We start from the raw sequence: 26,969 nt of genomic DNA, 5'->3' as shown, positions 1-26,969 counted from the left end.
TACACTTAACCTGCCTGGCAGAGGCACGTGCTGATGGGGGTGGCATTGTCAGATGGTTCATTTCCCAGAGAACCAGGCCTCCATTCCAAATTATACACTCATTAAAACTAGGCATCCTCTCCAAAGATGTTAAATGTCAATGACCTCGTGGCGCAATGGTAGCGCGTCTGACTCCAGATCAGAAGGTTGCGTGTTCAACTCACGTCGTGGTCATGGTTTTTATGTGTGCAATCTCTGCCGCCTTTACTCAGTGAATCAGCACAAGTACCAATGTGGCTTTACAGTACTAATCTCGCACAGAAACGAACAAACCAATGCTGCTTTTGATGAAAATTGTCTCTCACAAAAACCTGTCACACTGCAAAATCTTAAATGAAATCATGTGATTGTCAGTCTTCGAACAGGGAGTTTAATGTATGCTGGGGGCAGTTTTTGGATGCCTGGATGAGAAACGTTCCCAAAGTAACTGCCTGTTACTCAGGCCAAGAACTAGGATAGCATATAAATGGTAGATTGGATAGAACACACTCTACAGTTTTCAAAACTGTTAAAATAATGTCTCTGAGTATAACAGAACTGATATGGCAGGCAAAAACCTGAAGAGAAAAGTTATCCAGGAGGTGGATCTTTTTTTGATGTGGGTAGATTTCCATTGAATGCCTATTGATTTTCTAATGAGGTATGGAATCCAGATTCAACAAACTTTGCCGGTACTATTAGGATGTATTCGTCTGCATGTTTTGACCTCCTTTGAGCCAGTGTATTACTGAACACAATGCGCCACAAAACAGAGTTTTGGGATATAAAGAGGGACTTTCTCGAACAAAACAAACCTTTATTGTGGAGCTGGGACTCTTGTGACTGCAACCAGATGAAGATGTTCAAAGGTAAGTGATTCATTTTATCGCTATTTATGACTTTTGTGACTCGTCTACTTGGTTGGAATATGTTTTTGTAAGTGGGGCGCTGTCCTCAGATAATCGCATGGTAGGCTTTCGCAGTAAATCCTATTTGAAATGTGACAAAGCGGCTGGATTAACAAGAAGTTAATCTTTAAACCGATGTATAAAACTTGTATTTTTGTGAATGTTTATATTGACTATTTCTATATTTTGAATTTGGCGCTCTGCAATTTCACCGGATGTTGTCGAGGTGGGTTGCTAGCAGAACACCTGCGCCAGAAAAGGTAAACATTAAAGCAACGCCCAAACAGGGACTTGAACCCTGGACCCTCAGATTAAAAGTCTGATGCTCTACCGACTGAGCTATCTGGGCTCTACATCTGCTTATTTTCATACACTTAACCTGCCGGGCAGAGGCACGTGCTGATGGGGGTGGCATTGTCAGATGGTTCATTTCCCCAGAGAACCAGGCCTCCATTCCAAATTATACACTCATTAAACTAGGCATCCTCTCCAAAGATGTTAAATGCCAATGACCTCGTGGCGCAATGGTAGCGTGTCTGACTCCAGATCAGAAGGTTGCGTGTTCAAACTCACGTCGTGGTCATGGTTTTTATGTGTGCAATCTCTGCCTCCTTTACTCAGTGAATCAGCACAAGTACCAATGTGGCTTTACAGTACTAATCTCGCACAGAAACGAACAAACCAATGCTGCTTTTGATGAAAATTGTCTCTCACAAAAACCTGTCACACTGCAAAATCTTAAATGAAATCATGTGATTGTCAGTCTTCGAACAGGGAGTTTAATGTATGCTTGGGGGCAGTTTTTTGATGCCTGGATGAGAAACGTTCCCAAAGTAAACTGCCTGTTACTCAGGCCCAGAAACTAGGATATGCATATAAATGGTATATTTGGATAGAACACACTCTACAGTTTCCAGAACTGTTAAAATAATGTCTCTGAGTATAACAGAACTGATATGGCAGGCAAAAACCTGAAGAAAAGTTATCCAGGAGGTGGGATTTTTTTGATGTGGGTAGTTTTCAATTGAATGCCTATTGAGTTTCTAATGGGTTAGGATCCAGATTCAACAAACTTTGCCGGTACTATTAGGATGTATTCGTCTGCATGTTTTGACCTCCTTTGAGCCAGTGTATTACTGAACACAATGCGCCAACAAAACAGAATTTTTGGGATATAAAGAGGGACTTTCTCTGACAAAACAAACCTTTATTGTGGAGCTGGGACTCTTGTGACTGCAACCAGATGAAGATGTTCAAATGAAAAATTCATTTTATCGCTATTTATGACTTTTGTGACTCGTCTACTTGGTTGGAATATGTTTTTGTAAGTGGGGCGCTGTCCTCAGATAATCGCATGGTAGGCTTTCGCAGTAAATCCTATTTGAAATGTGACAAAGCGGCTGGATTAACAAGAAGTTAATCTTTAAGCCGATGTATAACACTTGTATTTTTGTGAATGTTTATATTGACTATTTCTATATTTTGAATTTGGCGCTCTGCAATTTCACAGGATGTTGTCGAGGTGGGTTGCTAGCAGAACACCTGCGCCAGAAAAGGTAAACATTAAAGCAACGCCCAAACAGGGACTTGAACCCTGGACCCTCAGATTAAAAGTCTGATGCTCTACCGACTGAGCTATCTGGGCTCTACATCTGCTTATTTTCATACACTTAACCTGCCGGGCAGAGGCACGTGCTGATGGGGGTGGCATTGTCAGATGGTTCATTTCCCCAGAGAACCAGGCCTCCATTCCAAATTATACACTCATTAAACTAGGCATCCTCTCCAAAGATGTTAAATGCCAATGACCTCGTGGCGCAATGGTAGCGTGTCTGACTCCAGATCAGAAGGTTGCGTGTTCAACTCACGTCGTGGTCATGGTTTTTATGTGTGCAATCTCTGCCTCCTTTACTCAGTGAATCAGCACAAGTACCAATGTGGCTTTACAGTACTAATCTCGCACAGAAACGAACAAACCAATGCTGCTTTTGATGAAAATTGTCTCTCACAAAAACCTGTCACACTGCAAAATCTTAAATGAAATCATGTGATTGTCAGTCTTCGAACAGGGAGTTTAATGTATGCTTGGGGGCAGTTTGGGATTTTTTTGATGTGGGTAGTTTTCAATTGAATGCCTATTGAGTTTCTAATGGGTTAGGATCCAGATTGCAGTTCCTATGGCTACCACTAGATGTCAACAGTCTTTAGACATTGGTTTAGACTTGTTTTCTGAAAAATGAAGAAGAATGAGACCTTGCTGTCAGTGGACTGAGGAAGCATGCAGTACTGGTTTGCGCGCGTGTCAGAGTGCGCGCCCTTCGTTGTTTTTCATTTCTATTGAATACGCAATTGTCCGGTTGAAAATGTATTATTTAGACAATTGACAACGTGAGGATTAATTATGAACATCGTTTGACATGTTTCAACAAACTTTGCCGGTACTATTAGGATGTATTCGTCTGCATGTTTTGACCTCCTTTGAGCCAGTGTATTACTGAACACAATGCGCCAACAAAACAGAGTTTTTGGGATATAAAGAGGGACTTTCTCGAACAAAACAAACCTTTATTGTGGAGCTGGGACTCTTGTGACTGCAACCAGATGAAGATGTTCAAAGGTAAGTGATTCATTTTATCGCTATTTATGACTTTTGTGACTCGTCTACTTGGTTGGAATATGTTTTTGTAAGTGGGGGCGCTGTCCTCAGATAATCGCATGTAAATCCTATTTGAAATGTGACAAAGCGGCTGGATTAACAAGAAGTTCATCTTTAAGCCGATGTATAGCACTTGTATTTTTGTGAATGTTTATATTGACTATTTCTATATTTTGAATTTGGCGCTCTGCAATTTCACCGGATGTTGTCGAGGTGGGTTGCTAGCAGAACACCTGCGCCAGAAAAGGTAAACATTAAAGCAACGCCCAAACAGGGACTTGAACCCTAGACCCTCAGATTAAAAGTCTGATGCTCTACCGACTGAGCTATCTGGGCTCTGCATCTGCTTATTTTCAGACACTTAACCTGCCGGGCAGAGGCACGTGCTGATGGGGGTGGCATTGTCAGATGGTTCATTTCCCCAGAGAACCAGGCCTCCATTCCAAATTATACACTCATTAAAATCTGAACTAGGCATCCTCTCCAAAGATGTTAAATGCCAATGACCTCGTGGCGCAATGGTAGCGTGTCTGACTCCAGATCAGAAGGTTGCGTGTTCAACTCACGTCGTGGTCATGGTTTTTATGTGTGCAATCTCTGCCTCCTTTACTCAGTGAATCAGCACAAGTACCAATGTGGCTTTACAGTACTAATCTCGCACAGAAACGAACAAACCAATGCTGCTTTGATGAAAAATTGTCTCTCACAAAACCTGTCACACTGCAAAATCTTAAAATGAAATCATGTGATTGTCAGTCCTTCGAACAGGGAGTTTAATGTATGCTTGGGGGCAGTTTTTTTGATGCCTGGATGAGAAACGTTCCCAAAGTAAACTGCCTGTTACTCAGGCCCAGAAACTAGGATATGCATATAAATGGTAGATTTGGATAGAACACACTCTACAGTTTCCAGAACTGTTAAAATAATGTCTCTGAGTATAACAGAACTGATATGGCAGGCAAAAAACCTGAAGAAAAGTTAATCCAGGAGGTGGATTTTTTTGATGTGGGTAGTTTTCAATTGAATGCCTATTGAGTTTCTAATGGGTTAGGATCCAGATTCAACAAACTTTGCCGTACTATTAGGATGTATTCGTCTGCATGTTTTGACCTCCTTTGAGCCAGTGTATTACTGAACACAATGCGCCAACAAAACAGAATTTTTGGGATATAAAGAGGGACTTTCTCTGACAAAACAAACCTTTATTGTGGAGCTGGGACTCTTGTGACTGCAACCAGATGAAGATGTTCAAATGAAAAATTCATTTTATCGCTATTTATGACTTTTGTGACTCGTCTACTTGGTTGGAATATGTTTTTGTAAGTGGGGCGCTGTCCTCAGATATATCGCATGGTAGCTTTCGCAGTAAATCCTATTTGAAATGTGACAAAGCGGCTGGATTAACAGAAGTTAATCTTTAAAACCGATGTATAACACTTGTATTTTTGTGAATGTTTATATTGACTATTTCTATATTTTGAATTTGGCGCTCTGCAATTTCACCGGATGTTGTCGAGGTGGGTTGCTAGCAGAACACCTGCGCCAGAAAAGGTAAACATTAAAGCAACGCCCAACAGGGACTTGAACCCTGGACCCTCAGATTAAAAGTCTGATGCTCTACCGACTGAGCTATCTGGGCTCTGCATCTGCTTATTTTCAGACACTTAACCTGCCGGGCAGAGGCACGTGCTGATGGGGGTGGCATTGTCAGATGGTTCATTTCCCCAGAGAACCAGGCCTCCATTCCAAATTATACACTCATTAAAATCTGAACTAGGCATCCTCTCCAAAGATGTTAAATGTCAATGACCTCGTGGCGCAATGGTAGCGCGTCTGACTCCAGATCAGAAGGTTGCGTGTTCAACTCACGTCGTGGTCATGGTTTTTATGTGTGCAATCTCTGCCGCCTTTACTCAGTGAATCAGCACAAGTACCAATGTGGCTTTACAGTACTAATCTCGCACAGAAACGAACAAACCAATGCTGCTTTTGATGAAAATTGTCTCTCACAAAAACCTGTCACACTGCAAAATCCTAAATGAAATCATGTGATTGTCAGTCTTCGAACAGGGAGTTTAATGTATGCTTGGGGGCAGTTTTTTGATGCCTGGATGAGAAACGTTCCCAAAGTAAACTGCCTGTTACTCAGGCCCAGAAAACTAGGATATGCATATAAATGTAGATTTGGATAGAACACACTCTACAGTTTCCAGAACTGTTGAAATAATGTCTCTGAGTATAACAGAACTGATATGGCAGGCAAAAACCTGAAGAAAAGTTATCCAGGAGGTGGGATTTTTTTGATGTGGGTAGTTTTCAATTGAATGCCTATTGAGTTTCTAATGGGTTAGGATCCAGATTGCAGTTCCTATGGCTACCACTAGATGTCAACAGTCTTTAGACATTGGTTTAGACTTGTTTTCTGAAAAATGAAGAAGAATGAGACCTTGCTGTCAGTGGACTGAGGAAGCATGCAGTACTGGTTTGCGCGCGTGACAGAGTGCGCGCCCTTCGTTGTTTTTCATTTCTATTGAATACGCAATTGTCCGGTTGAAAATGTATTATTTAGACAATTGACAACGTGAGGATTAATTATGAACATCGTTTGACATGTTTCAACAAACTTTGCCGGTACTATTAGGATGTATTCGTCTGCATGTTTTGACCTCCTTTGAGCCAGTGTATTACTGAACACAATGCGCCAACAAAACAGAGTTTTTGGGATATAAAGAGGGACTTTCTCGAACAAAACAAACCTTTATTGTGGAGCTGGGACTCTTGTGACTGCAACCAGATGAAGATGTTCAAAGGTAAGTGATTCATTTTATCGCTATTTATGACTTTTGTGACTCGTCTACTTGGTTGGAATATGTTTTTGTAAGTGGGGCGCTGTCCTCAGATAATCGCATGGTAGGCTTTCGCAGTAAATCCTATTTGAAATGTGACAAGCGGCTGGATTAACAAGAAGTTCATCTTTAAGCCGATGTATAGCACTTGTATTTTTGTGAATGTTTATATTGACTATTTCTATATTTTGAATTTGGCGCTCTGCAATTTCACCGGATGTTGTCGAGGTGGGTTGCTAGCAGAACACCTGCGCCAGAAAAGGTAAACATTAAAGCAACGCCCAAACAGGGACTTGAACCCTGGACCCTCAGATTAAAAGTCTGATGCTCTACCGACTGAGCTATCTGGGCTCTACATCTGCTTATTTTCATACACTTAACCTGCCGGGCAGAGGCACGTGCTGATGGGGGTGGCATTGTCAGATGGTTCATTTCCCCAGAGAACCAGGCCTCCATTCCAAATTATACACTCATTAAACTAGGCATCCTCTCCATAGATGTTAAATGCCAATGACCTCGTGGCGCAATGGTAGCGTGTCTGACTCCAGATCAGAAGGTTGCGTGTTCAACTCACGTCGTGGTCATGGTTTTTATGTGTGCAATCTCTGCCTCCTTTACTCAGTGAATCAGCACAAGTACCAATGTGGCTTTACAGTACTAATCTCGCACAGAAACGAACAAACCAATGCTGCTTTTGATGAAAATTGTCTCTCACAAAACCTGTCACACTGCAAAATCTTAAATGAAATCATGTGATTGTCAGTCTTCGAACAGGGAGTTTTAATGTATGCTTGGGGGCAGTTTTTTGATGCCTGGATGAGAAACGTTCCCAAAGTAAACTGCCTGTTACTCAGGCCAGAAACTAGGATATGCATATAAATGGTAGATTTGGATAGAACACACTCTACAGTTTCCAGAACTGTTAAAATAATGTCTCTGAGTATAACAGAACTGATATGGCAGGCAAAAACCTGAAGAAAAGTTATCCAGGAGGTGGGATTTTTTTGATGTGGGTAGTTTTCAATTGAATGCCTATTGAGTTTCTAATGGGTTAGGATCCAGATTCAACAAACTTTGCCGGTACTATTAGGATGTATTCGTCTGCATGTTTTGACCTCCTTTGAGCCAGTGTATTACTGAACACAATGCGCCAACAAAACAGAATTTTTGGGATATAAAGAGGGACTTTCTCTGACAAAACAAACCTTTATTGTGGAGCTGGGACTCTTGTGACTGCAACCAGATGAAGATGTTCAAATGAAAAATTCATTTTATCGCTATTTATGACTTTTGTGACTCGTCTACTTGGTTGGAATATGTTTTTGTAAGTGGGGCGCTGTCCTCAGATAATCGCATGGTAGGCTTTCGCAGTAAATCCTATTTGAAATGTGACAAAGCGGCTGGATTAACAAGAAGTTAATCTTTAAACCGATGTATAACACTTGTATTTTTGTGAATGTTTATATTGACTATTTCTATATTTTGAATTTGGCGCTCTGCAATTTCACCGGATGTTGTCGAGGTGGGTTGCTAGCAGAACACCTGCGCCAGAAAAGGTAAACATTAAAGCAACGCCCAAACAGGGACTTGAACCCTGGACCCTCAGATTAAAAGTCTGATGCTCTACCGACTGAGCTATCTGGGCTCTGCATCTGCTTATTTTCAGACACTTAACCTGCCGGGCAGAGGCACGTGCTGATGGGGGTGGCATTGTCAGATGGTTCATTTCCCCAGAGAACCAGGCCTCCATTCCAAATTATACACTCATTAAAATCTGAACTAGGCATCCTCTCCAAAGATGTTAAATGTCAATGACCTCGTGGCGCAATGGTAGCGCGTCTGACTCCAGATCAGAAGGTTGCGTGTTCAACTCACGTCGTGGTCATGGTTTTTATGTGTGCAATCTCTGCCTCCTTTACTCAGTGAATCAGCACAAGTACCAATGTGGCTTTACAGTACTAATCTCGCACAGAAACGAACAAACCAATGCTGCTTTTGATGAAAATTGTCTCTCACAAAAACCTGTCACACTGCAAAATCCTAAATGAAATCATGTGATTGTCAGTCTTCGAACAGGGAGTTTAATGTATGCTTGGGGGCAGTTTTTTGATGCCTGGATGAGAAACGTTCCCAAAGTAAACTGCCTGTTACTCAGGCCCAGAAACTAGGATATGCATATAAATGGTAGATTTGGATAGAACACACTCTACAGTTTCCAGAACTGTTGAAATAATGTCTCTGAGTATAACAGAACTGATATGGCAGGCAAAAACCTGAAGAAAAGTTATCCAGGAGGTGGGATTTTTTTGATGTGGGTAGTTTTCAATTGAATGCCTATTGAGTTTCTAATGGGTTAGGATCCAGATTGCAGTTCCTATGGCTACCACTAGATGTCAACAGTCTTTAGACATTGGTTTAGACTTGTTTTCTGAAAAATGAAGAAGAATGAGACCTTGCTGTCAGTGGACTGAGGAAGCATGCAGTACTGGTTTGCGCGCGTGACAGAGTGCGCGCCCTTCGTTGTTTTTCATTTCTATTGAATACGCAATTGTCCGGTTGAAAATGTATTATTTAGACAATTGACAACGTGAGGATTAATTATGAACATCGTTTGACATGTTTCAACAAACTTTGCCGGTACTATTAGGATGTATTCGTCTGCATGTTTTGACCTCCTTTGAGCCAGTGTATTACTGAACACAATGCGCCAACAAAACAGAGTTTTTGGGATATAAAGAGGGACTTTCTCGAACAAAACAAACCTTTATTGTGGAGCTGGGACTCTTGTGACTGCAACCAGATGAAGATGTTCAAAGGTAAGTGATTCATTTTATCGCTATTTATGACTTTTGTGACTCGTCTACTTGGTTGGAATATGTTTTTGTAAGTGGGGCGCTGTCCTCAGATAATCGCATGGTAGGCTTTCGCAGTAAATCCTATTTGAAATGTGACAAAGCGGCTGGATTAACAAGAAGTTCATCTTTAAGCCGATGTATAGCACTTGTATTTTTGTGAATGTTTATATTGACTATTTCTATATTTTGAATTTGGCGCTCTGCAATTTCACCGGATGTTGTCGAGGTGGGTTGCTAGCAGAACACCTGCGCCAGAAAAGGTAAACATTAAAGCAACGCCCAAACAGGGACTTGAACCCTGGACCCTCAGATTAAAAGTCTGATGCTCTACCGACTGAGCTATCTGGGCTCTGCATTTGCTTATTTTCAGACACTTAACCTGCCGGGCAGAGGCACGTGCTGATGGTGGTGGCATTGTCAGATGGTTCATTTCCCCAGAGAACCAGGCCTCCATTCCAAATTATACACTCATTAAAATCTGAACTAGGCATCCTCTCCAAAGATGTTAAATGTCAATGACCTCGTGGCGCAATGGTAGCGCGTCTGACTCCAGATCAGAAGGTTGCGTGTTCAACTCACGTTGTGGTCATGGTTTTTATGTGTGCAATCTCTGCCGCCTTTACTCAGTGAATCAGCACAAGTACCAATGTGGCTTTACAGTACTAATCTCGCACAGAAACGAACAAACCAATGCTGCTTTTGATGAAAATTGTCTCTCACAAAAACCTGTCACACTGCAAAATCTTAAATGAAATCATGTGATTGTCAGTCTTCGAACAGGGAGTTCGATATGTATGCTTGGGGGCAGTTTTTTGATGCCTGGATGAGAAACGTTCCCAAAGTAAACTGCCTGTTACTCAGGCCCAGACACTAGGATATGCATATAAATGGTAGATTTGGATAGAACACACTCTACAGTTTCCAAAACTGTTAAAATAATGTCTCTGAGTATAACAGAACTGATATGGCAGGCAAAAACCTGAAGAAAAGTTATCCAGGAGGTGGGATTTTTTTGATGTGGGTAGTTTTCAATTGAATGCCTATTGAGTTTCTAATGGGTTAGGATCCAGATTGCAGTTCCTATGGCTACCACTAGATGTCAACAGTCTTTAGACATTGGTTTAGACTTGTTTTCTGAAAAATGAAGAAGAATGAGACCTTGCTGTCAGTGGACTGAGGAAGCATGCAGTACTGGTTTGCGCGCGTGACAGAGTGCGCGCCCTTCGTTGTTTTTCATTTCTATTGAATACGCAATTGTCCGGTTGAAAATGTATTATTTAGACAATTGACAACGTGAGGATTAATTATGAACATCGTTTGACATGTTTCAACAAACTTTGCCGGTACTATTAGGATGTATTCGTCTGCATGTTTTGACCTCCTTTGAGCCAGTGTATTACTGAACACAATGCGCCAACAAAACAGAGTTTTTGGGATATAAAGAGGGACTTTCTCGAACAAAACAAACCTTTATTGTGGAGCTGGGACTCTTGTGACTGCAACCAGATGAAGATGTTCAAAGGTAAGTGATTCATTTTATCGCTATTTATGACTTTTGTGACTCGTCTACTTGGTTGGAATATGTTTTTGTAAGTGGGGCGCTGTCCTCAGATAATCGCATGGTAGGCTTTCGCAGTAAATCCTATTTGAAATGTGACAAAGCGGCTGGATTAACAAGAAGTTCATCTTTAAGCCGATGTATAGCACTTGTATTTTTGTGAATGTTTATATTGACTATTTCTATATTTTGAATTTGGCGCTCTGCAATTTCACCGGATGTTGTCGAGGTGGGTTGCTAGCAGAACACCTGCGCCAGAAAAGGTAAACATTAAAGCAACGCCCAAACAGGGACTTGAACCCTGGACCCTCAGATTAAAAGTCTGATGCTCTACCGACTGAGCTATCTGGGCTCTACATCTGCTTATTTTCATACACTTAACCTGCCGGGCAGAGGCACGTGCTGATGGGGGTGGCATTGTCAGATGGTTCATTTCCCCAGAGAACCAGGCCTCCATTCCAAATTATACACTCATTAAACTAGGCATCCTCTCCATAGATGTTAAATGCCAATGACCTCGTGGCGCAATGGTAGCGTGTCTGACTCCAGATCAGAAGGTTGCGTGTTCAACTCACGTCGTGGTCATGGTTTTTATGTGTGCAATCTCTGCCTCCTTTACTCAGTGAATCAGCACAAGTACCAATGTGGCTTTACAGTACTAATCTCGCACAGAAACGAACAAACCAATGCTGCTTTTGATGAAAATTGTCTCTCACAAAAACCTGTCACACTGCAAAATCTTAAATGAAATCATGTGATTGTCAGTCTTCGAACAGGGAGTTTAATGTATGCTTGGGGGCAGTTTTTTTGATGCCTGGATGAGAAACGTTCCCAAAGTAAACTGCCTGTTACTCAGGCCCAGAAACTAGGATATGCATATAAATGGTAGATTTGGATAGAACACACTCTACAGTTTCCAGAACTGTTAAAATAATGTCTCTGAGTATAACAGAACTGATATGGCAGGCAAAAACCTGAAGAAAAGTTATCCAGGAGGTGGGATTTTTTTGATGTGGGTAGTTTTCAATTGAATGCCTATTGAGTTTCTAATGGGTTAGGATCCAGATTCAACAAACTTTGCCGGTACTATTAGGATGTATTCGTCTGCATGTTTTGACCTCCTTTGAGCCAGTGTATTACTGAACACAATGCGCCAACAAAACAGAATTTTTGGGATATAAAGAGGGACTTTCTCTGACAAAACAAACCTTTATTGTGGAGCTGGGACTCTTGTGACTGCAACCAGATGAAGATGTTCAAATGAAAAATTCATTTTATCGCTATTTATGACTTTTGTGACTCGTCTACTTGGTTGGAATATGTTTTTGTAAGTGGGGCGCTGTCCTCAGATAATCGCATGGTAGGCTTTCGCAGTAAATCCTATTTGAAATGTGACAAAGCGGCTGGATTAACAAGAAGTTAATCTTTAAACCGATGTATAACACTTGTATTTTTGTGAATGTTTATATTGACTATTTCTATATTTTGAATTTGGCGCTCTGCAATTTCACCGGATGTTGTCGAGGTGGGTTGCTAGCAGAACACCTGCGCCAGAAAAGGTAAACATTAAAGCAACGCCCAAACAGGGACTTGAACCCTGGACCCTCAGATTAAAAGTCTGATGCTCTACCGACTGAGCTATCTGGGCTCTGCATCTGCTTATTTTCAGACACTTAACCTGCCGGGCAGAGGCACGTGCTGATGGGGGTGGCATTGTCAGATGGTTCATTTCCCCAGAGAACCAGGCCTCCATTCCAAATTATACACTCATTAAAATCTGAACTAGGCATCCTCTCCAAAGATGTTAAATGTCAATGACCTCGTGGCGCAATGGTAGCGCGTCTGACTCCAGATCAGAAGGTTGCGTGTTCAACTCACGTCGTGGTCATGGTTTTTATGTGTGCAATCTCTGCCTCCTTTACTCAGTGAATCAGCACAAGTACCAATGTGGCTTTACAGTACTAATCTCGCACAGAAACGAACAAACCAATGCTGCTTTTGATGAAAATTGTCTCTCACAAAAACCTGTCACACTGCAAAATCCTAAATGAAATCATGTGATTGTCAGTCTTCGAACAGGGAGTTTAATGTATGCTTGGGGGCAGTTTTTTGATGCCTGGATGAGAAACGTTCCCAAAGTAAACTGCCTGTTACTCAGGCCCAGAAACTAGGATATGCATATAAATGGTAGATTTGGATAGAACACACTCTACAGTTTCCAGAACTGTTGAAATAATGTCTCTGAGTATAACAGAACTGATATGGCAGGCAAAAACCTGAAGAAAAGTTATCCAGGAGGTGGGATTTTTTTGATGTGGGTAGTTTTCAATTGAATGCCTATTGAGTTTCTAATGGGTTAGGATCCAGATTGCAGTTCCTATGGCTACCACTAGATGTCAACAGTCTTTAGACATTGGTTTAGACTTGTTTTCTGAAAAATGAAGAAGAATGAGACCTTGCTGTCAGTGGACTGAGGAAGCATGCAGTACTGGTTTGCGCGCGTGACAGAGTGCGCGCCCTTCGTTGTTTTTCATTTCTATTGAATACGCAATTGTCCGGTTGAAAATGTATTATTTAGACAATTGACAACGTGAGGATTAATTATGAACATCGTTTGACATGTTTCAACAAACTTTGCCGGTACTATTAGGATGTATTCGTCTGCATGTTTTGACCTCCTTTGAGCCAGTGTATTACTGAACACAATGCGCCAACAAAACAGAGTTTTTGGGATATAAAGAGGGACTTTCTCGAACAAAACAAACCTTTATTGTGGAGCTGGGACTCTTGTGACTGCAACCAGATGAAGATGTTCAAAGGTAAGTGATTCATTTTATCGCTATTTATGACTTTTGTGACTCGTCTACTTGGTTGGAATATGTTTTTGTAAGTGGGGCGCTGTCCTCAGATAATCGCATGGTAGGCTTTCGCAGTAAATCCTATTTGAAATGTGACAAAGCGGCTGGATTAACAAGAAGTTCATCTTTAAGCCGATGTATAGCACTTGTATTTTTGTGAATGTTTATATTGACTATTTCTATATTTTGAATTTGGCGCTCTGCAATTTCACCGGATGTTGTCGAGGTGGGTTGCTAGCAGAACACCTGCGCCAGAAAAGGTAAACATTAAAGCAACGCCCAAACAGGGACTTGAACCCTGGACCCTCAGATTAAAAGTCTGATGCTCTACCGACTGAGCTATCTGGGCTCTGCATTTGCTTATTTTCAGACACTTAACCTGCCGGGCAGAGGCACGTGCTGATGGTGGTGGCATTGTCAGATGGTTCATTTCCCCAGAGAACCAGGCCTCCATTCCAAATTATACACTCATTAAAATCTGAACTAGGCATCCTCTCCAAAGATGTTAAATGTCAATGACCTCGTGGCGCAATGGTAGCGCGTCTGACTCCAGATCAGAAGGTTGCGTGTTCAACTCACGTTGTGGTCATGGTTTTTATGTGTGCAATCTCTGCCGCCTTTACTCAGTGAATCAGCACAAGTACCAATGTGGCTTTACAGTACTAATCTCGCACAGAAACGAACAAACCAATGCTGCTTTTGATGAAAATTGTCTCTCACAAAAACCTGTCACACTGCAAAATCTTAAATGAAATCATGTGATTGTCAGTCTTCGAACAGGGAGTTCGATATGTATGCTTGGGGGCAGTTTTTTGATGCCTGGATGAGAAACGTTCCCAAAGTAAACTGCCTGTTACTCAGGCCCAGACACTAGGATATGCATATAAATGGTAGATTTGGATAGAACACACTCTACAGTTTCCAAAACTGTTAAAATAATGTCTCTGAGTATAACAGAACTGATATGGCAGGCAAAAACCTGAAGAAAAGTTATCCAGGAGGTGGGATTTTTTTGATGTGGGTAGTTTTCAATTGAATGCCTATTGAGTTTCTAATGGGTTAGGATCCAGATTGCAGTTCCTATGGCTACCACTAGATGTCAACAGTCTTTAGACATTGGTTTAGACTTGTTTTCTGAAAAATGAAGAAGAATGAGACCTTGCTGTCAGTGGACTGAGGAAGCATGCAGTACTGGTTTGCGCGCGTGACAGAGTGCGCGCCCTTCGTTGTTTTTCATTTCTATTGAATACGCAATTGTCCGGTTGAAAATGTATTATTTAGACAATTGACAACGTGAGGATTAATTATGAACATCGTTTGACATGTTTCAACAAACTTTGCCGGTACTATTAGGATGTATTCGTCTGCATGTTTTGACCTCCTTTGAGCCAGTGTATTACTGAACACAATGCGCCAACAAAACAGAGTTTTTGGGATATAAAGAGGGACTTTCTCGAACAAAACAAACCTTTATTGTGGAGCTGGGACTCTTGTGACTGCAACCAGATGAAGATGTTCAAAGGTAAGTGATTCATTTTATCGCTATTTATGACTTTTGTGACTCGTCTACTTGGTTGGAATATGTTTTTGTAAGTGGGGCGCTGTCCTCAGATAATCGCATGGTAGGCTTTCGCAGTAAATCCTATTTGAAATGTGACAAAGCGGCTGGATTAACAAGAAGTTCATCTTTAAGCCGATGTATAGCACTTGTATTTTTGTGAATGTTTATATTGACTATTTCTATATTTTGAATTTGGCGCTCTGCAATTTCACCGGATGTTGTCGAGGTGGGTTGCTAGCAGAACACCTGCGCCAGAAAAGGTAAACATTAAAGCAACGCCCAAACAGGGACTTGAACCCTGGACCCTCAGATTAAAAGTCTGATGCTCTACCGACTGAGCTATCTGGGCTCTGCATCTGCTTATTTTCAGACACTTAACCTGCCGGGCAGAGGCACGTGCTGATGGTGGTGGCATTGTCAGATGGTTCATTTCCCCAGAGAACCAGGCCTCCATTCCAAATTATACACTCATTAAAATCTGAACTAGGCATCCTCTCCAAAGATGTTAAATGTCAATGACCTCGTGGCGCAATGGTAGCGCGTCTGACTCCAGATCAGAAGGTTGCGTGTTCAACTCACGTCGTGGTCATGGTTTTTATGTGTGCAATCTCTGCCGCCTTTACTCAGTGAATCAGCACAAGTACCAATGTGGCTTTACAGTACTAATCTCGCACAGAAACGAACAAACCAGTGCTGCTTTTGATGAAAATTGTCTCTCACAAAAACCTGTCACACTGCAAAATCTTAAATGAAATCATGTGATTGTCAGTCTTCGAACAGGGAGTTCGATATGTATGCTTGGGGGCAGTTTTTTGATGCCTGGATGAGAAACGTTCCCAAAGTAAACTGCCTGTTACTCAGGCCCAGAAACTAGGATATGCATATAAATGGTAGATTTGGATAGAACACACTCTACAGTTTCCAAAACTGTTAAAATAATGTCTCTGAGTATAACAGAACTGATATGGCAGGCAAAAACCTGAAGAAAAGTTATCCAGGAGGTGGGATTTTTTTGATGTGGGTAGTTTTCAATTGAATGCCTATTGAGTTTCTAATGGGTTAGGATCCAGATTGCAGTTCCTATGGCTACCACTAGATGTCAACAGTCTTTAGACATTGGTTTAGACTTGTTTTCTGAAAAATGAAGAAGAATGAGACCTTGCTGTCAGTGGACTGAGGAAGCATGCAGTACTGGTTTGCGCGCGTGACAGAGTGCGCGCCCTTCGTTGTTTTTCATTTCTATTGAATACGCAATTGTCCGGTTGAAAATGTATTATTTAGACAATTGACAACGTGAGGATTAATTATGAACATCGTTTGACATGTTTCAACAAACTTTGCCGGTACTATTAGGATGTATTCGTCTGCATGTTTTGACCTCCTTTGAGCCAGTGTATTACTGAACACAATGCGCCAACAAAACAGAGTTTTTGGGATATAAAGAGGGACTTTCTCGAACAAAACAAACCTTTATTGTGGAGCTGGGACTCTTGTGACTGCAACCAGATGAAGATGTTCAAAGGTAAGTGATTCATTTTATCGCTATTTATGACTTTTGTGACTCGTCTACTTGGTTGGAATATGTTTTTGTAAGTGGGGCGCTGTCCTCAGATAATCGCATGGTAGGCTTTCGCAGTAAATCCTATTTGAAATGTGACAAAGCGGCTGGATTAACAAGAAGTTCATCTTTAAGCCGATGTATAGCACTTGTATTTTTGTGAATGTTTATATTGACTATTTCTATATTTTGAATTTGGCGCTCTGCAATTTCACCGGATGTTGTCGAGGTGGGTTGCTAGCAGAACACCTGCGCCAGAAAAGGTAAACATTAAAGCAACGCCCAAACAGGGACTTGAACCCTGGACCCTCAGATTAAAAGTCTGATGCTCTACCGACTGAGCTATCTGGGCTCTGCATTTGCTTATTTTCAGACACTTAACCTGCCGGGCAGAGGCACGTGCTGATGGTGGTGGCATTGTCAGATGGTTCATTTCCCCAGAGAACCAGGCCTCCATTCCAAATTATACACTCATTAAAATCTGAACTAGGCATCCTCTCCAAAGATGTTAAATGTCAATGACCTCGTGGCGCAATGGTAGCGCGTCTGACTCCAGATCAGAAGGTTGCGTGTTCAACTCACGTTGTGGTCATGGTTTTTATGTGTGCAATCTCTGCCGCCTTTACTCAGTGAATCAGCACAAGTACCAATGTGGCTTTACAGTACTAATCTCGCACAGAAACGAACAAACCAATGCTGCTTTTGATGAAAATTGTCTCTCACAAAAACCTGTCACACTGCAAAATCTTAAATGAAATCATGTGATTGTCAGTCTTCGAACAGGGAGTTCGATATGTATGCTTGGGGGCAGTTTTTTGATGCCTGGATGAGAAACGTTCCCAAAGTAAACTGCCTGTTACTCAGGCCCAGACACTAGGATATGCATATAAATGGTAGATTTGGATAGAACACACTCTACAGTTTCCAAAACTGTTAAAATAATGTCTCTGAGTATAACAGAACTGATATGGCAGGCAAAAACCTGAAGAAAAGTTATCCAGGAGGTGGGATTTTTTTGATGTGGGTAGTTTTCAATTGAATGCCTATTGAGTTTCTAATGGGTTAGGATCCAGATTGCAGTTCCTATGGCTACCACTAGATGTCAACAGTCTTTAGACATTGGTTTAGACTTGTTTTCTGAAAAATGAAGAAGAATGAGACCTTGCTGTCAGTGGACTGAGGAAGCATGCAGTACTGGTTTGCGCGCGTGACAGAGTGCGCGCCCTTCGTTGTTTTTCATTTCTATTGAATACGCAATTGTCCGGTTGAAAATGTATTATTTAGACAATTGACAACGTGAGGATTAATTATGAACATCGTTTGACATGTTTCAACAAACTTTGCCGGTACTATTAGGATGTATTCGTCTGCATGTTTTGACCTCCTTTGAGCCAGTGTATTACTGAACACAATGCGCCAACAAAACAGAGTTTTTGGGATATAAAGAGGGACTTTCTCGAACAAAACAAACCTTTATTGTGGAGCTGGGACTCTTGTGACTGCAACCAGATGAAGATGTTCAAAGGTAAGTGATTCATTTTATCGCTATTTATGACTTTTGTGACTCGTCTACTTGGTTGGAATATGTTTTTGTAAGTGGGGCGCTGTCCTCAGATAATCGCATGGTAGGCTTTCGCAGTAAATCCTATTTGAAATGTGACAAAGCGGCTGGATTAACAAGAAGTTCATCTTTAAGCCGATGTATAGCACTTGTATTTTTGTGAATGTTTATATTGACTATTTCTATATTTTGAATTTGGCGCTCTGCAATTTCACCGGATGTTGTCGAGGTGGGTTGCTAGCAGAACACCTGCGCCAGAAAAGGTAAACATTAAAGCAACGCCCAAACAGGGACTTGAACCCTGGACCCTCAGATTAAAAGTCTGATGCTCTACCGACTGAGCTATCTGGGCTCTGCATCTGCTTATTTTCAGACACTTAACCTGCCGGGCAGAGGCACGTGCTGATGGTGGTGGCATTGTCAGATGGTTCATTTCCCCAGAGAACCAGGCCTCCATTCCAAATTATACACTCATTAAAATCTGAACTAGGCATCCTCTCCAAAGATGTTAAATGTCAATGACCTCGTGGCGCAATGGTAGCGCGTCTGACTCCAGATCAGAAGGTTGCGTGTTCAACTCACGTCGTGGTCATGGTTTTTATGTGTGCAATCTCTGCCGCCTTTACTCAGTGAATCAGCACAAGTACCAATGTGGCTTTACAGTACTAATCTCGCACAGAAACGAACAAACCAGTGCTGCTTTTGATGAAAATTGTCTCTCACAAAAACCTGTCACACTGCAAAATCTTAAATGAAATCATGTGATTGTCAGTCTTCGAACAGGGAGTTCGATATGTATGCTTGGGGGCAGTTTTTTGATGCCTGGATGAGAAACGTTCCCAAAGTAAACTGCCTGTTACTCAGGCCCAGAAACTAGGATATGCATATAAATGGTAGATTTGGATAGAACACACTCTACAGTTTCCAAAACTGTTAAAATAATGTCTCTGAGTATAACAGAACTGATATGGCAGGCAAAAACCTGAAGAAAAGTTATCCAGGAGGTCGGATTTTTTTGATGTGGGTAGTTTTCAATTGAATGCCTATTGAGTTTCTAATGGGTTAGGATCCAGATTGCAGTTCCTATGGCTACCACTAGATGTCAACAGTCTTTAGACATTGGTTTAGACTTGTTTTCTGAAAAATGAAGAAGAATGAGACCTTGCTGTCAGTGGACTGAGGAAGCATGCAGTACTGGTTTGCGCGCGTGACAGAGTGCGCGCCCTTCGTTGTTTTTCATTTCTATTGAATACGCAATTGTCCGGTTGAAAATGTATTATTTAGACAATTGACAACGTGAGGATTAATTATGAACATCGTTTGACATGTTTCAACAAACTTTGCCGGTACTATTAGGATGTATTCGTCTGCATGTTTTGACCTCCTTTGAGCCAGTGTATTACTGAACACAATGCGCCAACAAAACAGAGTTTTTGGGATATAAAGAGGGACTTTCTCGAACAAAACAAACCTTTATTGTGGAGCTGGGACTCTTGTGACTGCAACCAGATGAAGATGTTCAAAGGTAAGTGATTCATTTTATCGCTATTTATGACTTTTGTGACTCGTCTACTTGGTTGGAATATGTTTTTGTAAGTGGGGCGCTGTCCTCAGATAATCGCATGGTAGGCTTTCGCAGTAAATCCTATTTGAAATGTGACAAAGCGGCTGGATTAACAAGAAGTTCATCTTTAAGCCGATGTATAGCACTTGTATTTTTGTGAATGTTTATATTGACTATTTCTATATTTTGAATTTGGCGCTCTGCAATTTCACCGGATGTTGTCGAGGTGGGTTGCTAGCAGAACACCTGCGCCAGAAAAGGTAAACATTAAAGCAACGCCCAAACAGGGACTTGAACCCTGGACCCTCAGATTAAAAGTCTGATGCTCTACCGACTGAGCTATCTGGGCTCTGCATCTGCTTATTTTCAGACACTTAACCTGCCGGGCAGAGGCACGTGCTGATGGTGGTGGCATTGTCAGATGGTTCATTTCCCCAGAGAACCAGGCCTCCATTCCAAATTATACACTCATTAAAATCTGAACTAGGCATCCTCTCCAAAGATGTTAAATGTCAATGACCTCGTGGCGCAATGGTAGCGCGTCTGACTCCAGATCAGAAGTTTGCGTGTTCAACTCACGTTGTGGTCATGGTTTTTATGTGTGCAATCTCTGCCGCCTTTACTCAGTGAATCAGCACAAGTACCAATGTGGCTTTACAGTACTAATCTCGCACAGAAACGAACAAACCAATGCTGCTTTTGATGAAAATTGTCTCTCACAAAAACCTGTCACACTGCAAAATCTTAAATGAAATCATGTGATTGTCAGTCTTCGAACAGGGAGTTCGATATGTATGCTTGGGGGCAGTTTTTTGATGCCTGGATGAGAAACGTTCCCAAAGTAAACTGCCTGTTACTCAGGCCCAGAAACTAGGATATGCATATAAATGGTAGATTTGGATAGAACACACTCTACAGTTTCCAAAACTGTTAAAATAATGTCTCTGAGTATAACAGAACTGATATGGCAGGCAAAAACCTGAAGAAAAGTTATCCAGGAGGTGGGATTTTTTTGATGTGGGTAGTTTTCAATTGAATGCCTATTGAGTTTCTAATGGGTTAGGATCCAGATTGCAGTTCCTATGGCTACCACTAGATGTCAACAGTCTTTAGACATTGGTTTAGACTTGTTTTCTGAAAAATGAAGAAGAATGAGACCTTGCTGTCAGTGGACTGAGGAAGCATGCAGTACTGGTTTGCGCGCGTGACAGAGTGCGCGCCCTTCGTTGTTTTTCATTTCTATTGAATACGCAATTGTCCGGTTGAAAATGTATTATTTAGACAATTGACAACGTGAGGATTAATTATGAACATCGTTTGACATGTTTCAACAAACTTTGCCGGTACTATTAGGATGTATTCGTCTGCATGTTTTGACCTCCTTTGAGCCAGTGTATTACTGAACACAATGCGCCAACAAAACAGAGTTTTTGGGATATAAAGAGGGACTTTCTCGAACAAAACAAACCTTTATTGTGGAGCTGGGACTCTTGTGACTGCAACCAGATGAAGATGTTCAAAGGTAAGTGATTCATTTTATCGCTATTTATGACTTTTGTGACTCGTCTACTTGGTTGGAATATGTTTTTGTAAGTGGGGCGCTGTCCTCAGATAATCGCATGGTAGGCTTTCGCAGTAAATCCTATTTGAAATGTGACAAAGCGGCTGGATTAACAAGAAGTTCATCTTTAAGCCGATGTATAGCACTTGTATTTTTGTGAATGTTTATATTGACTATTTCTATATTTTGAATTTGGCGCTCTGCAATTTCACCGGATGTTGTCGAGGTGGGTTGCTAGCAGAACACCTGCGCCAGAAAAGGTAAACATTAAAGCAACGCCCAAACAGGGACTTGAACCCTGGACCCTCAGATTAAAAGTCTGATGCTCTACCGACTGAGCTATCTGGGCTCTGCATCTGCTTATTTTCAGACACTTAACCTGCCGGGCAGAGGCACGTGCTGATGGTGGTGGCATTGTCAGATGGTTCATTTCCCCAGAGAACCAGGCCTCCATTCCAAATTATACACTCATTAAAATCTGAACTAGGCATCCTCTCCAAAGATGTTAAATGTCAATGACCTCGTGGCGCAATGGTAGCGCGTCTGACTCCAGATCAGAAGTTTGCGTGTTCAACTCACGTTGTGGTCATGGTTTTTATGTGTGCAATCTCTGCCGCCTTTACTCAGTGAATCAGCACAAGTACCAATGTGGCTTTACAGTACTAATCTCGCACAGAAACGAACAAACCAATGCTGCTTTTGATGAAAATTGTCTCTCACAAAAACCTGTCACACTGCAAAATCTTAAATGAAATCATGTGATTGTCAGTCTTCGAACAGGGAGTTCGATATGTATGCTTGGGGGCAGTTTTTTGATGCCTGGATGAGAAACGTTCCCAAAGTAAACTGCCTGTTACTCAGGCCCAGACACTAGGATATGCATATAAATGGTAGATTTGGATAGAACACACTCTACAGTTTCCAAAACTGTTAAAATAATGTCTCTGAGTATAACAGAACTGATATGGCAGGCAAAAACCTGAAGAAAAGTTATCCAGGAGGTGGGATTTTTTTGATGTGGGTAGTTTTCAATTGAATGCCTATTGAGTTTCTAATGGGTTAGGATCCAGATTGCAGTTCCTATGGCTACCACTAGATGTCAACAGTCTTTAGACATTGGTTTAGACTTGTTTTCTGAAAAATGAAGAAGAATGAGACCTTGCTGTCAGTGGACTGAGGAAGCATGCAGTACTGGTTTGCGCGCGTGACAGAGTGCGCGCCCTTCGTTGTTTTTCATTTCTATTGAATACGCAATTGTCCGGTTGAAAATGTATTATTTAGACAATTGACAACGTGAGGATTAATTATGAACATCGTTTGACATGTTTCAACAAACTTTGCCGGTACTATTAGGATGTATTCGTCTGCATGTTTTGACCTCCTTTGAGCCAGTGTATTACTGAACACAATGCGCCAACAAAACAGAGTTTTTGGGATATAAAGAGGGACTTTCTCGAACAAAACAAACCTTTATTGTGGAGCTGGGACTCTTGTGACTGCAACCAGATGAAGATGTTCAAAGGTAAGTGATTCATTTTATCGCTATTTATGACTTTTGTGACTCGTCTACTTGGTTGGAATATGTTTTTGTAAGTGGGGCGCTGTCCTCAGATAATCGCATGGTAGGCTTTCGCAGTAAATCCTATTTGAAATGTGACAAAGCGGCTGGATTAACAAGAAGTTCATCTTTAAGCCGATGTATAGCACTTGTATTTTTGTGAATGTTTATATTGACTATTTCTATATTTTGAATTTGGCGCTCTGCAATTTCACCGGATGTTGTCGAGGTGGGTTGCTAGCAGAACACCTGCGCCAGAAAAGGTAAACATTAAAGCAACGCCCAAACAGGGACTTGAACCCTGGACCCTCAGATTAAAAGTCTGATGCTCTACCGACTGAGCTATCTGGGCTCTGCATCTGCTTATTTTCAGACACTTAACCTGCCGGGCAGAGGCACGTGCTGATGGTGGTGGCATTGTCAGATGGTTCATTTCCCCAGAGAACCAGGCCTCCATTCCAAATTATACACTCATTAAAATCTGAACTAGGCATCCTCTCCAAAGATGTTAAATGTCAATGACCTCGTGGCGCAATGGTAGCGCGTCTGACTCCAGATCAGAAGGTTGCGTGTTCAACTCACGTCGTGGTCATGGTTTTTATGTGTGCAATCTCTGCCGCCTTTACTCAGTGAATCAGCACAAGTACCAATGTGGCTTTACAGTACTAATCTCGCACAGAAATGAACAAACCAATGCTGCTTTTGATGAAAATTGTCTCTCACAAAAACCTGTCACACTGCAAAATCTTAAATGAAATCATGTGATTGTCAGTCTTCGAACAGGGAGTTCGATATGTATGCTTGGGGGCAGTTTTTTGATGCCTGGATGAGAAACGTTCCCAAAGTAAACTGCCTGTTACTCAGGCCCAGAAACTAGGATATGCATATAAATGGTAGATTTGGATAGAACACACTCTACAGTTTCCAAAACTGTTAAAATAATGTCTCTGAGTATAACAGAACTGATATGGCAGGCAAAAACCTGAAGAAAAGTTATCCAGGAGGTGGGATTTTTTTGATGTGGGTAGTTTTCAATTGAATGCCTATTGAGTTTCTAATGGGTTAGGATCCAGATTGCAGTTCCTATGGCTACCACTAGATGTCAACAGTCTTTAGACATTGGTTTAGACTTGTTTTCTGAAAAATGAAGAAGAATGAGACCTTGCTGTCAGTGGACTGAGGAAGCATGCAGTACTGGTTTGCGCGCGTGACAGAGTGCGCGCCCTTCGTTGTTTTTCATTTCTATTGAATACGCAATTGTCCGGTTGAAAATGTATTATTTAGACAATTGACAACGTGAGGATTAATTATGAACATCGTTTGACATGTTTCAACAAACTTTGCCGGTACTATTAGGATGTATTCGTCTGCATGTTTTGACCTCCTTTGAGCCAGTGTATTACTGAACACAATGCGCCAACAAAACAGAGTTTTTGGGATATAAAGAGGGACTTTCTCGAACAAAACAAACCTTTATTGTGGAGCTGGGACTCTTGTGACTGCAACCAGATGAAGATGTTCAAAGGTAAGTGATTCATTTTATCGCTATTTATGACTTTTGTGACTCGTCTACTTGGTTGGAATATGTTTTTGTAAGTGGGGCGCTGTCCTCAGATAATCGCATGGTAGGCTTTCGCAGTAAATCCTATTTGAAATGTGACAAAGCGGCTGGATTAACAAGAAGTTCATCTTTAAGCCGATGTATAGCACTTGTATTTTTGTGAATGTTTATATTGACTATTTCTATATTTTGAATTTGGCGCTCTGCAATTTCACCGGATGTTGTCGAGGTGGGTTGCTAGCAGAACACCTGCGCCAGAAAAGGTAAACATTAAAGCAACGCCCAAACAGGGACTTGAACCCTGGACCCTCAGATTAAAAGTCTGATGCTCTACCGACTGAGCTATCTGGGCTCTGCATCTGCTTATTTTCAGACACTTAACCTGCCGGGCAGAGGCACGTGCTGATGGTGGTGGCATTGTCAGATGGTTCATTTCCCCAGAGAACCAGGCCTCCATTCCAAATTATACACTCATTAAAATCTGAACTAGGCATCCTCTCCAAAGATGTTAAATGTCAATGACCTCGTGGCGCAATGGTAGCGCGTCTGACTCCAGATCAGAAGGTTGCGTGTTCAACTCACGTCGTGGTCATGGTTTTTATGTGTGCAATCTCTGCCGCCTTTACTCAGTGAATCAGCACAAGTACCAATGTGGCTTTACAGTACTAATCTCGCACAGAAATGAACAAACCAATGCTGCTTTTGATGAAAATTGTCTCTCACAAAAACCTGTCACACTGCAAAATCTTAAATGAAATCATGTGATTGTCAGTCTTCGAACAGGGAGTTCGATATGTATGCTTGGGGGCAGTTTTTTGATGCCTGGATGAGAAACGTTCCCAAAGTAAACTGCCTGTTACTCAGGCCCAGAAACTAGGATATGCATATAAATGGTAGATTTGGATAGAACACACTCTACAGTTTCCAAAACTGTTAAAATAATGTCTCTGAGTATAACAGAACTGATATGGCAGGCAAAAACCTGAAGAAAAGTTATCCAGGAGGTGGGATTTTTTTGATGTGGGTAGTTTTCAATTGAATGCCTATTGAGTTTCTAATGGGTTAGGATCCAGATTGCAGTTCCTATGGCTACCACTAGATGTCAACAGTCTTTAGACATTGGTTTAGACTTGTTTTCTGAAAAATGAAGAAGAATGAGACCTTGCTGTCAGTGGACTGAGGAAGCATGCAGTACTGGTTTGCGCGCGTGACAGAGTGCGCGCCCTTCGTTGTTTTTCATTTCTATTGAATACGCAATTGTCCGGTTGAAAATGTATTATTTAGACAATTGACAACGTGAGGATTAATTATGAACATCGTTTGACATGTTTCAACAAACTTTGCCGGTACTATTAGGATGTATTCGTCTGCATGTTTTGACCTCCTTTGAGCCAGTGTATTACTGAACACAATGCGCCAACAAAACAGAGTTTTTGGGATATAAAGAGGGACTTTCTCGAACAAAACAAACCTTTATTGTGGAGCTGGGACTCTTGTGACTGCAACCAGATGAAGATGTTCAAAGGTAAGTGATTCATTTTATCGCTATTTATGACTTTTGTGACTCGTCTACTTGGTTGGAATATGTTTTTGTAAGTAGGGCGCTGTCCTCAGATAATCGCATGGTAGGCTTTCGCAGTAAATCCTATTTGAAATGTGACAAAGCGGCTGGATTAACAAGAAGTTCATCTTTAAGCCGATGTATAGCACTTGTATTTTTGTGAATGTTTATATTGACTATTTCTATATTTTGAATTTGGCGCTCTGCAATTTCACCGGATGTTGTCGAGGTGGGTTGCTAGCAGAACACCTGCGCCAGAAAAGGTAAACATTAAAGCAACGCCCAAACAGGGACTTGAACCCTGGACCCTCAGATTAAAAGTCTGATGCTCTACCGACTGAGCTATCTGGGCTCTGCATCTGCTTATTTTCAGACACTTAACCTGCCGGGCAGAGGCACGTGCTGATGGTGGTGGCATTGTCAGATGGTTCATTTCCCCAGAGAACCAGGCCTCCATTCCAAATTATACACTCATTAAAATCTGAACTAGGCATCCTCTCCAAAGATGTTAAATGTCAATGACCTCGTGGCGCAATGGTAGCGCGTCTGACTCCAGATCAGAAGGTTGCGTGTTCAACTCACGTCGTGGTCATGGTTTTTATGTGTGCAATCTCTGCCGCCTTTACTCAGTGAATCAGCACAAGTACCAATGTGGCTTTACAGTACTAATCTCGCACAGAAACGAACAAACCAATGCTGCTTTTGATGAAAATTGTCTCTCACAAAAACCTGTCACACTGCAAAATCTTAAATGAAATCATGTGATTGTCAGTCTTCGAACAGGG

The 26,969-nt window shown here is 41.5% G+C and overlaps 37 non-coding genes across 37 annotated transcripts; 19 read left to right on the top strand and 18 right to left on the bottom strand.

The window, feature by feature from the left end:
• The first annotated feature begins 141 nt into the window (after positions 1-141).
• Positions 142-213, top strand: trnaw-cca. The gene has a single exon. It is a non-coding gene; the product is annotated as a tRNA-Trp (tRNA).
• A 989-nt stretch (positions 214-1,202) lies between these two features.
• trnak-uuu lies at positions 1,203-1,275 on the bottom strand. Its single transcript has one exon. It is a non-coding gene; the product is annotated as a tRNA-Lys (tRNA).
• Positions 1,276-1,436: 161 nt separating this feature from the next.
• trnaw-cca lies at positions 1,437-1,509 on the top strand. The gene has a single exon. It is a non-coding gene; the product is annotated as a tRNA-Trp (tRNA).
• A 989-nt stretch (positions 1,510-2,498) lies between these two features.
• trnak-uuu lies at positions 2,499-2,571 on the bottom strand. The gene has a single exon. It is a non-coding gene; the product is annotated as a tRNA-Lys (tRNA).
• Positions 2,572-2,732: 161 nt separating this feature from the next.
• On the top strand, positions 2,733-2,804 carry trnaw-cca. Its single transcript has one exon. It is a non-coding gene; the product is annotated as a tRNA-Trp (tRNA).
• Positions 2,805-3,845: 1,041 nt separating this feature from the next.
• trnak-uuu lies at positions 3,846-3,918 on the bottom strand. The gene has a single exon. It is a non-coding gene; the product is annotated as a tRNA-Lys (tRNA).
• A 168-nt stretch (positions 3,919-4,086) lies between these two features.
• On the top strand, positions 4,087-4,158 carry trnaw-cca. Its single transcript has one exon. It is a non-coding gene; the product is annotated as a tRNA-Trp (tRNA).
• Positions 4,159-5,149: 991 nt separating this feature from the next.
• Positions 5,150-5,221, bottom strand: trnak-uuu. The gene has a single exon. It is a non-coding gene; the product is annotated as a tRNA-Lys (tRNA).
• A 168-nt stretch (positions 5,222-5,389) lies between these two features.
• Positions 5,390-5,461, top strand: trnaw-cca. The gene has a single exon. It is a non-coding gene; the product is annotated as a tRNA-Trp (tRNA).
• A 1,245-nt stretch (positions 5,462-6,706) lies between these two features.
• trnak-uuu lies at positions 6,707-6,779 on the bottom strand. The gene has a single exon. It is a non-coding gene; the product is annotated as a tRNA-Lys (tRNA).
• A 161-nt stretch (positions 6,780-6,940) lies between these two features.
• On the top strand, positions 6,941-7,012 carry trnaw-cca. The gene has a single exon. It is a non-coding gene; the product is annotated as a tRNA-Trp (tRNA).
• Positions 7,013-8,000: 988 nt separating this feature from the next.
• Positions 8,001-8,073, bottom strand: trnak-uuu. The gene has a single exon. It is a non-coding gene; the product is annotated as a tRNA-Lys (tRNA).
• Positions 8,074-8,241: 168 nt separating this feature from the next.
• trnaw-cca lies at positions 8,242-8,313 on the top strand. Its single transcript has one exon. It is a non-coding gene; the product is annotated as a tRNA-Trp (tRNA).
• Positions 8,314-9,559: 1,246 nt separating this feature from the next.
• trnak-uuu lies at positions 9,560-9,632 on the bottom strand. Its single transcript has one exon. It is a non-coding gene; the product is annotated as a tRNA-Lys (tRNA).
• A 168-nt stretch (positions 9,633-9,800) lies between these two features.
• Positions 9,801-9,872, top strand: trnaw-cca. The gene has a single exon. It is a non-coding gene; the product is annotated as a tRNA-Trp (tRNA).
• Positions 9,873-11,120: 1,248 nt separating this feature from the next.
• On the bottom strand, positions 11,121-11,193 carry trnak-uuu. The gene has a single exon. It is a non-coding gene; the product is annotated as a tRNA-Lys (tRNA).
• Positions 11,194-11,354: 161 nt separating this feature from the next.
• On the top strand, positions 11,355-11,426 carry trnaw-cca. The gene has a single exon. It is a non-coding gene; the product is annotated as a tRNA-Trp (tRNA).
• A 990-nt stretch (positions 11,427-12,416) lies between these two features.
• On the bottom strand, positions 12,417-12,489 carry trnak-uuu. The gene has a single exon. It is a non-coding gene; the product is annotated as a tRNA-Lys (tRNA).
• Positions 12,490-12,657: 168 nt separating this feature from the next.
• trnaw-cca lies at positions 12,658-12,729 on the top strand. The gene has a single exon. It is a non-coding gene; the product is annotated as a tRNA-Trp (tRNA).
• Positions 12,730-13,975: 1,246 nt separating this feature from the next.
• Positions 13,976-14,048, bottom strand: trnak-uuu. Its single transcript has one exon. It is a non-coding gene; the product is annotated as a tRNA-Lys (tRNA).
• Positions 14,049-14,216: 168 nt separating this feature from the next.
• On the top strand, positions 14,217-14,288 carry trnaw-cca. The gene has a single exon. It is a non-coding gene; the product is annotated as a tRNA-Trp (tRNA).
• Positions 14,289-15,536: 1,248 nt separating this feature from the next.
• On the bottom strand, positions 15,537-15,609 carry trnak-uuu. The gene has a single exon. It is a non-coding gene; the product is annotated as a tRNA-Lys (tRNA).
• Positions 15,610-15,777: 168 nt separating this feature from the next.
• Positions 15,778-15,849, top strand: trnaw-cca. The gene has a single exon. It is a non-coding gene; the product is annotated as a tRNA-Trp (tRNA).
• A 1,248-nt stretch (positions 15,850-17,097) lies between these two features.
• Positions 17,098-17,170, bottom strand: trnak-uuu. The gene has a single exon. It is a non-coding gene; the product is annotated as a tRNA-Lys (tRNA).
• Positions 17,171-17,338: 168 nt separating this feature from the next.
• On the top strand, positions 17,339-17,410 carry trnaw-cca. The gene has a single exon. It is a non-coding gene; the product is annotated as a tRNA-Trp (tRNA).
• Positions 17,411-18,658: 1,248 nt separating this feature from the next.
• On the bottom strand, positions 18,659-18,731 carry trnak-uuu. The gene has a single exon. It is a non-coding gene; the product is annotated as a tRNA-Lys (tRNA).
• Positions 18,732-18,899: 168 nt separating this feature from the next.
• On the top strand, positions 18,900-18,971 carry trnaw-cca. The gene has a single exon. It is a non-coding gene; the product is annotated as a tRNA-Trp (tRNA).
• A 1,248-nt stretch (positions 18,972-20,219) lies between these two features.
• On the bottom strand, positions 20,220-20,292 carry trnak-uuu. The gene has a single exon. It is a non-coding gene; the product is annotated as a tRNA-Lys (tRNA).
• A 168-nt stretch (positions 20,293-20,460) lies between these two features.
• trnaw-cca lies at positions 20,461-20,532 on the top strand. Its single transcript has one exon. It is a non-coding gene; the product is annotated as a tRNA-Trp (tRNA).
• A 1,248-nt stretch (positions 20,533-21,780) lies between these two features.
• trnak-uuu lies at positions 21,781-21,853 on the bottom strand. The gene has a single exon. It is a non-coding gene; the product is annotated as a tRNA-Lys (tRNA).
• A 168-nt stretch (positions 21,854-22,021) lies between these two features.
• Positions 22,022-22,093, top strand: trnaw-cca. Its single transcript has one exon. It is a non-coding gene; the product is annotated as a tRNA-Trp (tRNA).
• A 1,248-nt stretch (positions 22,094-23,341) lies between these two features.
• On the bottom strand, positions 23,342-23,414 carry trnak-uuu. The gene has a single exon. It is a non-coding gene; the product is annotated as a tRNA-Lys (tRNA).
• Positions 23,415-23,582: 168 nt separating this feature from the next.
• On the top strand, positions 23,583-23,654 carry trnaw-cca. Its single transcript has one exon. It is a non-coding gene; the product is annotated as a tRNA-Trp (tRNA).
• Positions 23,655-24,902: 1,248 nt separating this feature from the next.
• On the bottom strand, positions 24,903-24,975 carry trnak-uuu. The gene has a single exon. It is a non-coding gene; the product is annotated as a tRNA-Lys (tRNA).
• Positions 24,976-25,143: 168 nt separating this feature from the next.
• trnaw-cca lies at positions 25,144-25,215 on the top strand. The gene has a single exon. It is a non-coding gene; the product is annotated as a tRNA-Trp (tRNA).
• A 1,248-nt stretch (positions 25,216-26,463) lies between these two features.
• trnak-uuu lies at positions 26,464-26,536 on the bottom strand. Its single transcript has one exon. It is a non-coding gene; the product is annotated as a tRNA-Lys (tRNA).
• Positions 26,537-26,704: 168 nt separating this feature from the next.
• trnaw-cca lies at positions 26,705-26,776 on the top strand. Its single transcript has one exon. It is a non-coding gene; the product is annotated as a tRNA-Trp (tRNA).
• The last annotated feature ends 193 nt before the right edge of the window (positions 26,777-26,969 follow it).

This window comes from Oncorhynchus mykiss, unplaced genomic scaffold (assembly GCF_013265735.2).
Source record: "Oncorhynchus mykiss isolate Arlee unplaced genomic scaffold, USDA_OmykA_1.1 un_scaffold_466, whole genome shotgun sequence".
Classification (NCBI taxonomy): Eukaryota; Metazoa; Chordata; class Actinopteri; order Salmoniformes; family Salmonidae; genus Oncorhynchus; species Oncorhynchus mykiss.
The sequence above is the reverse complement of the archived record's forward strand: the minus strand, read 5'-3'. Positions and strand labels throughout refer to the sequence as shown.